Consider the following 9,214-nt stretch of genomic DNA (forward strand, 5'->3'; position numbering starts at 1 on the left):
TCTGGTGCACGAAATTGTGATCAATACTTTTCACAACTCAAATAATCCCCGGTAATGAATCCAAAAACTTGGTGTTCAATACCATGGCATAAACACAACTTCGCACAACTAACCAGCAAGTGCACTGGGTCGTCCAAGTAATAAACCTTACGCGAGTAAGGGTCGATCCCACGGAGATTGTTGGTATGAAGCAAGCTATGGTCACCTTGTAAATCTTAGTCAGGCAGACTCAAATGGTTATGGATGATATATGAATAAAACATAAAGATAAAGATAGAGATACTTATGCAATTCATTGGTGAGAACTTCAGATAAGCGAATGGAGATTGATGAGCGGATAATTTATATACTTTTTGGCATTGTTTTTAGTATGTTTTTAGTATGATCTAGTTAGTTTTTATTATATTTTTATTAGTTTTTAGTTAAAATTCACTTTTCTGGACTTTACTATGAGTTTGTGTGTTTTTCTGTGATTTCAGGTATTTTCTGACTGAAATTGAGGGATCTGAGCAAAAATCTGATCCAGAGACTAAAAAGGACTGCAGATGCTATTGGATTCTGACCTCCCTGCACTCGAAGTGGATTTTCTGGAGCTACAGAAGCCCAATTGGCGCGCTCTCAACGGCGTTGGAAACTAGACATCCTGGGCTTTCCAGCAATATATGATAGTCCATACTTTGCCTAAGATTTGATGGCCAAAACCGGCGTTCAAAGTCACCTACAGAAATTCCAGCGTTAAACGCCGGAACTGGCACCTAAATGGGAGTTAAACGCCCAAACTGGCATAAAAGCTGGCGTTTAACTCCAAGAGGAGTCTCTACACGAAAATGCTTCATTTGCTCAGCCCAAGCACACACCAAGTGGGCCCGGAAGTGGATTTTTATGTCATTTACTCATCTTTGTACACCTTAGGCTACTAGTTTTCTATAAGTAGGACCTTTTACTATTGTATAGAGAGGAATCGGGGGTAGCTATCTCTAAGTTTCATGCTATCTTAGATCATTTGGGAGGCTGGCCTCACGGCCATGCCTAGACCTTGTTCTTATGTATTTTCAACGGTGGAGTTTCTACACACCATAGATTAAGGTGTGGAGCTCTGCTGTACCTCGAGTATTAATGCAATTACTATTGTTCTTCTATTCAATTCCGCTTGTTCTTTGTCCAAGATATCACTTGTTCTTCAACTTGATGAATGTGATGATCCGTGACACTCATCATCATTCTCACCTATGAACAAGGTGACTGACAACCACTTTTGTTCTACAAGCAACCAAGGCTCTAGTGAATATCTCTTGGATTCTTTAACCGGAATCTTCGTGGTATAGGCAAGAACTGATGGCAGCATTCAAGAGAATCCGGAAGGTCTAACCTTGTCTGTGGTATTCTGAGTAGGATTCAATGACTGAATGACTGTGACGTGCTTCAAACTCCTAGCAGGCGGGGCGTTAGTGACAGACGCAAAAGAATCAATGGATTCTATTCCGGCCTGACCGAGAACCGACAGCTGAATTCCGCGTGCTGTGACAGAGCATATGCAATCGTTTTCACTGAGAGGATGGGAGGTAGCCACTGACAACGGTGAAACCCTACACGAGCTTGCCATGGAAAGGAGTAGGAAGGATTAGATGAAGACAGTAGGAAAGCAGAGAGACGGAAGGGAAGGCATCTTCATACACTTATCTGAAGCTCTCACCAATGATATACATAAGTATCTCTATCTTTATCTTTATGCTTTATTCGTTTATCACTATACCCATTTGAGTCTGCCTGACTGAGATTTACAAGGTGACCATAGCTTGCTTCATAGCAACAATCTCCGTGGGATCGACCCTTACTCGTGTAAGGTTTATTACTTGGACGACCCAGTGCACTTGCTGGTTAGTTGTGCGAAGTTGTATTTATGCCATGGTATTGAGCACCAAGTCTTTGGAGCCATTACTAGGGATTGTTTTGTGTTGTAGTGATCACAATTTCGTGCACCAAGTTTTTGGCGCCGTTGCCGGGGATTGTTCGTGTATGGACAACTGACGGTTCATCTTGTTGCTTAGATTAGGTATTTTTTCAAGAGTTCTTAAGAATGAATTCTAGTGTTTCATGATAATCTGTTGAAATCTGGCTGGCTGAGAAGCCATGTCTAATCTGATTGGACCGAGGTTTCAACTAATCATCACAATAGCTTGTTGATATCTATCAATCTTGTTATTAGAGCAATGATCTGCTAAGACTTGGCTGGCCATTGGCCATGTCTAGTGTTTTGGACCGAAGCTTTCTTTGAAAGCTTGGCTGGCTGTGAAGCCATGTCTAATTCCTGGACCGGAGTCTTAGACTAGCATTGCAATGATTCCTGGAAATTCAAATTGAGAATTCTGAAACCTTTATTTTCTATAATTTTCGAAAAAGCACAAAAAAAAATTCACAAAATAATAAAAACCAAAAATATTTGATGTTTCTTGCTTGAGTCTAGTGTCTCATCTTAAGTTTGGTGTCAATTACATGCATTCATTCATGTGTCTTAAGGATCTTCAAGTAATTCTTGATGATTTCTTACTCTGATCCTTGAATTCTTTTGACTTGAGTGTTTATGTGTCTCATATAGTGTCAGTAGTATACAAACTGCTAAGTTTGGTGTCTTGCATGCATTGTTATTTGATTCTTGTTGCATTTTGATTATTAAAAATCCAAAAATAATTTTAATTTGTGTCTTTTCAAGTCAATAATACAAAGAATTGAAGATTCAGAACATACTGCAGAGGAATTATACAGAAAAAGCTGGGCGTTCAAAACGCCCAGTGAAGAAGGACAGACTGGCGTTTAAACGCCAGCCAGGGTACCTGGTTGGGCGTTTAACGCCCAAAAAGGTAGCATTTTGGGCGTTAAACGCCAGAATGGATACCATTCTGGGCGTTTAACGCCAGGATGGTGCTAGGGGGAAGATTTTGTTTTCAAAATCAATTTTTTTAAGTTTTCAAAGTTTTTCAAAATCAAATCTTTTTCAAATCAAATCTTTTCAATCAAATGTTTTCAAAATCAATTACTTTCCTTTTTCAAAGATACTTACTAACAATTAATGATTTGATTCAAAATTTCAAGAATGTTGCCTTTTCTGTTGAGGAAGGTTTAATTTTTGAATCATATCTTTTCTTGTTAGGCAAGTCATTAGTTTTCAAATCAAATCCTTTTAAAAATTGTTTTCAAATCATATCTTCTCAATCACATCTTTTTCAAAATAAGTTTTTCAATCAAATCTTTTTAATTTCTAATTTCAAAATCTTTTTCAAAAATCACTGATTTCTTTTCCACTTTGAATTTTCGAAAATTATCAATCAATTTTTCAAAATGTTTTTGACATCTTTTTAATTAATTCTCGAAAATTCTCTCCCCTCCTTCCCACATCCTTCTATTTATGGAGTACTACTCCTTCTTAATGCACAATTCGAACTGTATCTAGTCAAGTTCGAATTCTTCTTCCTCCTTCTACTATTTTTCTTTTCCTCTGACACCTCAAGGAATCTCTACACTGTGACATAGAGGATTCCACATTTTCTTGTTCTCTTCTCTTTCATATGAGCAGGAGCAGAGACAAAGGTATTCTTGTTGAAGCTGACCCTGAACCTGAAAGGACCTTGAAACGGAAGCTAAGAGAAGCTAAGGCACAACTCTCTGTAGAGGACCTAACCGAATTCTTCAAAGAAGAAGAAGACATGGCAGCCGAAAACAACAACAATGCCAACAATGCAAGGAAGGTGCTGGGTGACTTTACTGCACCTACTCCCAATTTCTATGGGAGAAGCATCTCTATCCCTGCCATTGGAGCAAACAACTTTGAGCTTAAGCCTCAATTAGTTTCTCTAATGCAACAGAATTGCAAGTTCCATGGACTTCCAATGGAAGATCCTCATCAGTTCTTAGCTGAGTTCTTGCAAATCTGTGACACAGTCAAGACTAATGGGGTTGACCCTGAGGTCTACAGACTGATGCTATTCCCTTTTGCTGTAAGAAACAGAGCTAGAATATGGTTGGATTCTCAACCTAAAGAAAGCCTGGACTCCTGGGAAAAGCTAGTCAAAGCCTTCTTGGCAAAGTTCTTTCCACCTCAAAAATGGAGTAAGCTTAGAGTGGAAGTCCAAACCTTCAGACAGAAGGATGGTGAATCCCTCTATGAAGCTTGGGAAAGATACAAACAATTGATCAGAAAATGTCCCTCAGACATGCTTTCTGAATGGAGCATCATAGGTATTTTCTATGATGGTCTCTCTAAACTATCCAAGATGTCCTTGGATAGCTCTGCTGGAGGATCTCTTCATCTGAAGAAGACGCCTACAGAAGCTCAAGAGCTAATTGAAATGGTTGCAAATAACCAATTCATGTACACTTCTGAAAGAAATCCTGTGAACAATGGGACAAGTCAGAAGAAAGGAGTTCTTGAGATTGACACTCTGAATGCCATATTGGCTCAGAACAAAATATTGACTCAACAAGTCAATCTGATTTCTCAAAGTCTGTCTGGAATGCAAAATGCACCTGGCAGTACTAAGGATGCTTCATCTGAGGAAGAAGCTTATGATCCTGAGAACCCTTCAATGGAAGAGGTGAATTACCTAGGAGAACCCTATGGAAACACCTACAATTCTTCATGGAGAAATCACCCAAATTTCTCATGGAAGAATCAAGAGAGACCTCAACAAGGTTTCAACAACAATAATGGTGGAAGAAACAGGTTTAGCAATGGCAAGCCTTTTCCATCATCTTCTCAGCAACAGACAGAGACTTCTAAGCAGAACCCCTCTGACTTAGCAACCATGGTCTCTTATCTAATCAAAACCACTCAAAGTTTCATGACACAAACAAGGTCTTCCATTAGGAATTTGGAAGCACAAGTGGGACAGCTGAGCAAGAAAGTTACTGAACTCCCTCCTAGTACTCTCCCAAGCAATACAGAACAAAATCCAAAAGGAGAGTGCAATGCTCTCAATATGGCCGAATATGGAGAGGAAGGGGAGGAAGTGAACGCCACTGAGGAAGACCTGAATGGGCGTGCACTAGCCTCCAATGAGTTCCCTAATGAGGAACCATGGGAATCTGAGGCTCAAAATGAGACCATAGAGATTCCATTGGACTTACTTCTGCCATTCATGAGCTCTGATGAGTATTCTTCCTCTGAAGAGGATGAGTATGTCACTGAAGAGTAAGTTGCTAAATACCTTGGAGCAATCATGAAGCTAAACGACAAGTTATTTGGAAATGAGACTTGGGAGGATGAACCCCCTTTGCTCACCAAAGAACTGGATGACTTGTCTAGGCAGAAATTACCTCAAAAGAGACAAGATCCTGAGAAGTTTTCAATACCTTGTACCATAGGCACCATGACCTTCAAGAAGGCTCTGTGTGACTTAGGGTCAAGTGTGAACCTCATGCCTCTCTCTGTAATGGAGAAGCTAGGGATCTTTGAGGTACAAGCTGCAAGAATCTCACTAGAGATGGCAGACAACTCAAGAAAACAAGCTCATGGACTTGCAGAGAATGTTTTGGTAAAAGTTGAAGACCATTACATCCCTACTGATTTCATAGTCCTAGAGACTGGGAAGTGCATGGATGAATCCATCATCCTTGGCAGACCCTTCCTAGCCACAGCAAAGGCTGTGATTGATGTTGATGGGGGTAAACTGATCATTCAAGTGAATGAAGAATCCTATGTGTTTAAGGCTCAAGGATATCCCTCTATCATCATGGAGAAGAAGCATGAAGAGCTTCTCCCAAATCAGAGACAAATAGAGCCCCCACAGTCAAACTCTAAGTTTGGTGTTGGGAGGCCACAACCAAACTCTAAGTTTGGTGTTGTACCCCCACATTCAAACTCTAAGTTTGGTGTTGGGAGGTTCCAACATTGCTCTGAGTATCTGTGAGGCTCCATGAGAGCCCTCTGTCAAGCTACTGACATTAAAGAAGCGCTTGTTGGGAGGCAACCCAATGACTATATTTTATCTATTTTCTTTTGTTATTTTATGTTTTTTGTAGGTTGATGATCATAAGAAGTCACAAAATCAATTGAAAAAGCAAAAACAGAATGAAAAACAGGAAGAAAAACAGCACACCCTGGAGGAAGAACTCACTGGCGTTTAAACGCCAGTGAGGCTAGCAGTTGGGCGTTTAACGCCCAGTCTGGCACCATTCTGGGCGTTTAACGCCAGAAAGGGGCACCAGACTGGCGTTAAACGCCAGAAAAGGGCAAGAACCTGGCGTTAAACGCCAGGAATGGGCACCAGCCCGGCGTTTAACGCCAGAAATGGCTCAAAACGTGATTTTGAGCAACATTTGGTGCAGGGATGACTTTTCCTTGACACCTAAGGATCTGTGGACCCCACAGGATCCCCACCAACCCCACCACCACTCTCTCTCTTCTTCCCCCATTCACCAATCACCTCATTACCTCTTCCCCAAAACCCCTTCACCTATCAAATCCCATCTTTCTCTTCACCACTCACATCCATCCTTCATAAAACCCCACCAACCTCACCCTTCAAATTTAAACTACTTTCCCTCCCAAAACCCCCCCATAATGGCCGAACCCCATCTCCCCTCTCTCCTATAAATACCCTTCTTCACTCCTTCATTTTCACACAACCTAAACACCACTTCCCCCCTACTTGGCCGAATACATAAGCCATCTCCTTCTTCCTCATTTCTTCTTCTTCTACTCTCTTCTTTCTTCTTATTGCTCGAGGACGAGCAAACCTTTTAAGTTTGGTGTGGTAAAAGCGTTGCTTTTTCGTTTTCCATAACCATTTATGGCATCCAAGACCGGAGAAACCTCTAGAAAGAGGAAAGGGAAGGCAAAAGCTTCCACCTCCGAGTCATGGGAGATGGATAGATTCATCTCAAGGGTGCATCAAGACCACTTCTATGAAGTTGTGGCCTTGAAGAAAGTGATCCCCGAGGTCCCCTTTTCACTCAAAAAGGGTGAATATCCGGAGATTCGCCATGAGATCCGAAGAAGAGGTTGGGAAGTGCTTACCAACCCCATTCAACAAGTCGGAATCTTGATGGTTCAAGAGTTCTATGCCAATGCATGGATCACCAAGAACCATGACCAAAGTGTGAACCCGGATCCAAAGAATTATCTTACTATGGTTCGGGGGAAATACTTGGATTTTAGTCCGGAAAATGTAAGGTTAGCATTCAACTTGCCCATGATGCAAGGAGATGAACATCCTTACACTAGAAGGGTCAACTTTGATCAAAGGTTGGACCAAGTCCTCACAGTCATATGTGAAGAGGGCGCACAATGGAAGAGAGATTCAAGAGGCAAGCCGGTTCAATTGAGAAGGCATGACCTCAAGCCCATGGCACTACAAGAAAAAAGGCCTATGGCCACGCTTTTTTCTTGGCACGCTTCAAAAGCGTGGCCAAAAGTGGTCAATGGCCACGCTTTTATGAGGGTGGCGATAGATTAGAGATTTGGCCAATTTTTTTTTGCCACGCTTCAAAAGCGTGGCGAAAAGGATCAACGGCCACGCTTTTGTAAGGGTGGCAATTGATTAGAGAAAAGGCCACGTTTTTTTTCTGCCACGCTTCAAAAGCGTGGCCATAGAGAGAAACAAGGACGTTTTAAAAGCGTGGCGACATGGTTTCATTACGGCCACGCTTACAAAACGTGGCTATATGCTAGTACACTTTTGCCACGCTTTAAAAGCGTGGCCAAAAGTTTTTTTTCTGCCCACGCTTTAAAAGCGTGGCCGTAGAGAGCAATAATAACGTTTTAAAAGTGTGGCGAGAAGGCCCCCTGTAAGACCTAGAAATTTTAGAAGATTTTCTTAAGAGCTAATTTAGATTTATTTATCACTAAGTATTTTAATCTTTGAAATTATTTTATTGAAGATACTTAAAACAAATTTTGACTAATTGAGTTTAAAGTAATTTAAGATTTTATCTGATTTTATAATTATCGAATTATTTTCTATATTTCAAATTATAAGGTTTAGAAAATGTAAAATAATAAGAATTTTATATAATATACTCTAATTTTATTAAAATTTATTAAATTCCAATTTACCCAAAATTTCTAATTTTATTTTTATCCCAAATTAAATCCTAATTCCTAAATTAAACCCCACAAACCCTAATTTCCACCACCTCACCGTCACTCACCCTTTTTTCCACCGCCATTCCCTTCCTAACAGCACTAACACCTATCAGCTTTGGCAAAAACTAAAGAAAGAAGGAAAGAAAAGAAAAGAGAGGGGGAACGAAGGAACAGAAGGGAGAAAGGAGGGGGAGAGAGGGCCGCGACGGGGGAGAAGAGAAGAGGGGAAGGAGACGCGCCGGTGTTGCTGGGTGTTGCCGCCGCCGTCGCAACCTTGCCAAGCCTTGGAGGGAGACCCCGCCGTTAAGCCGCGTCACCGTCGAACTCGTCCAACCGCGCCACCGCGCTCAGCCCTGTCTCGCGTCGCCACTGTGCCATGCGTCACCGCCGTTCGCACTGTCAGTTTCGCGCAGGGGAAACCATGGCCGTCGAGGGTCCATCCACGCCGTAGCTGAAGCTTGAACGCCGCTGCAACCACCGCGTGTTATCGTCTTCAAATCGCCGCCGTTGGAGTCGCGAACAGAGATCGCACGCAAGGGAAATCGTCGAGGAGCTTCCGTCGTCGCCGCGTGCTGGGCTCGCCGTCGTTCTGCCCGCGCAGTTGCTGCGTTGCCGGAGCTCCTCGCCGCCGCTGCTGGCCCCGGAAACCGCCTTTCAAGCCTGTGTCTGTTGGTAAGCCCTAACCCTGCTCCAGCTTCTTTATCCGTTAAGTTCACCTTTATCGTGAGAGTTGTCGCTGAGGTTGTCTGTGCCAGGTTAGACGGTCACCGTGAGTCTCTTTGCCGCCATCCAAGCTGCCATCAGAAGGATCCACCACAGCCTCCTCTGTTCTTGTCTTCGAATCAGTACTGCCCTTTTCCAGTTTCAATCCCAATTCTGCTATTTCTGAATATGTAACTCCTCAGTCCTTACTCTGGAATGAATTTGTCTTTCCTCTGAAAGTTGCCCTGGATGAACTTGGTTATTGTGCTGTTTTGGTGTTGAATTCTGGACTTGTGATTGCTGTTTGTTGTATTTTTTTTTCATTGTCCAAAATAGATGCTGTGGAAGTGTTACTGTTTCATTAATTTTTCTTGGTTTGTTGTTGCTGAGTTCTACTCTGCTTGTTGCTTGGTCCATATTATATGAACTGCA

The 9,214-nt window shown here is 42.0% G+C and overlaps 1 non-coding gene across 1 annotated transcript; it reads right to left on the reverse strand.

Annotated features, from left to right (window-relative positions):
• Positions 1-4,106: 4,106 nt before the first annotated feature.
• Positions 4,107-4,214, reverse strand: LOC130959697 (small nucleolar RNA R71). Its single transcript, XR_009078765.1, has one exon. It is a non-coding gene; the product is annotated as a small nucleolar RNA R71 (small nucleolar RNA).
• Between the last annotated feature and the right edge of the window lie 5,000 nt (positions 4,215-9,214).

This window comes from Arachis stenosperma, chromosome 10 (assembly GCF_014773155.1).
Source record: "Arachis stenosperma cultivar V10309 chromosome 10, arast.V10309.gnm1.PFL2, whole genome shotgun sequence".
Lineage (NCBI taxonomy): Eukaryota > Viridiplantae > Streptophyta > Magnoliopsida > Fabales > Fabaceae > Arachis > Arachis stenosperma.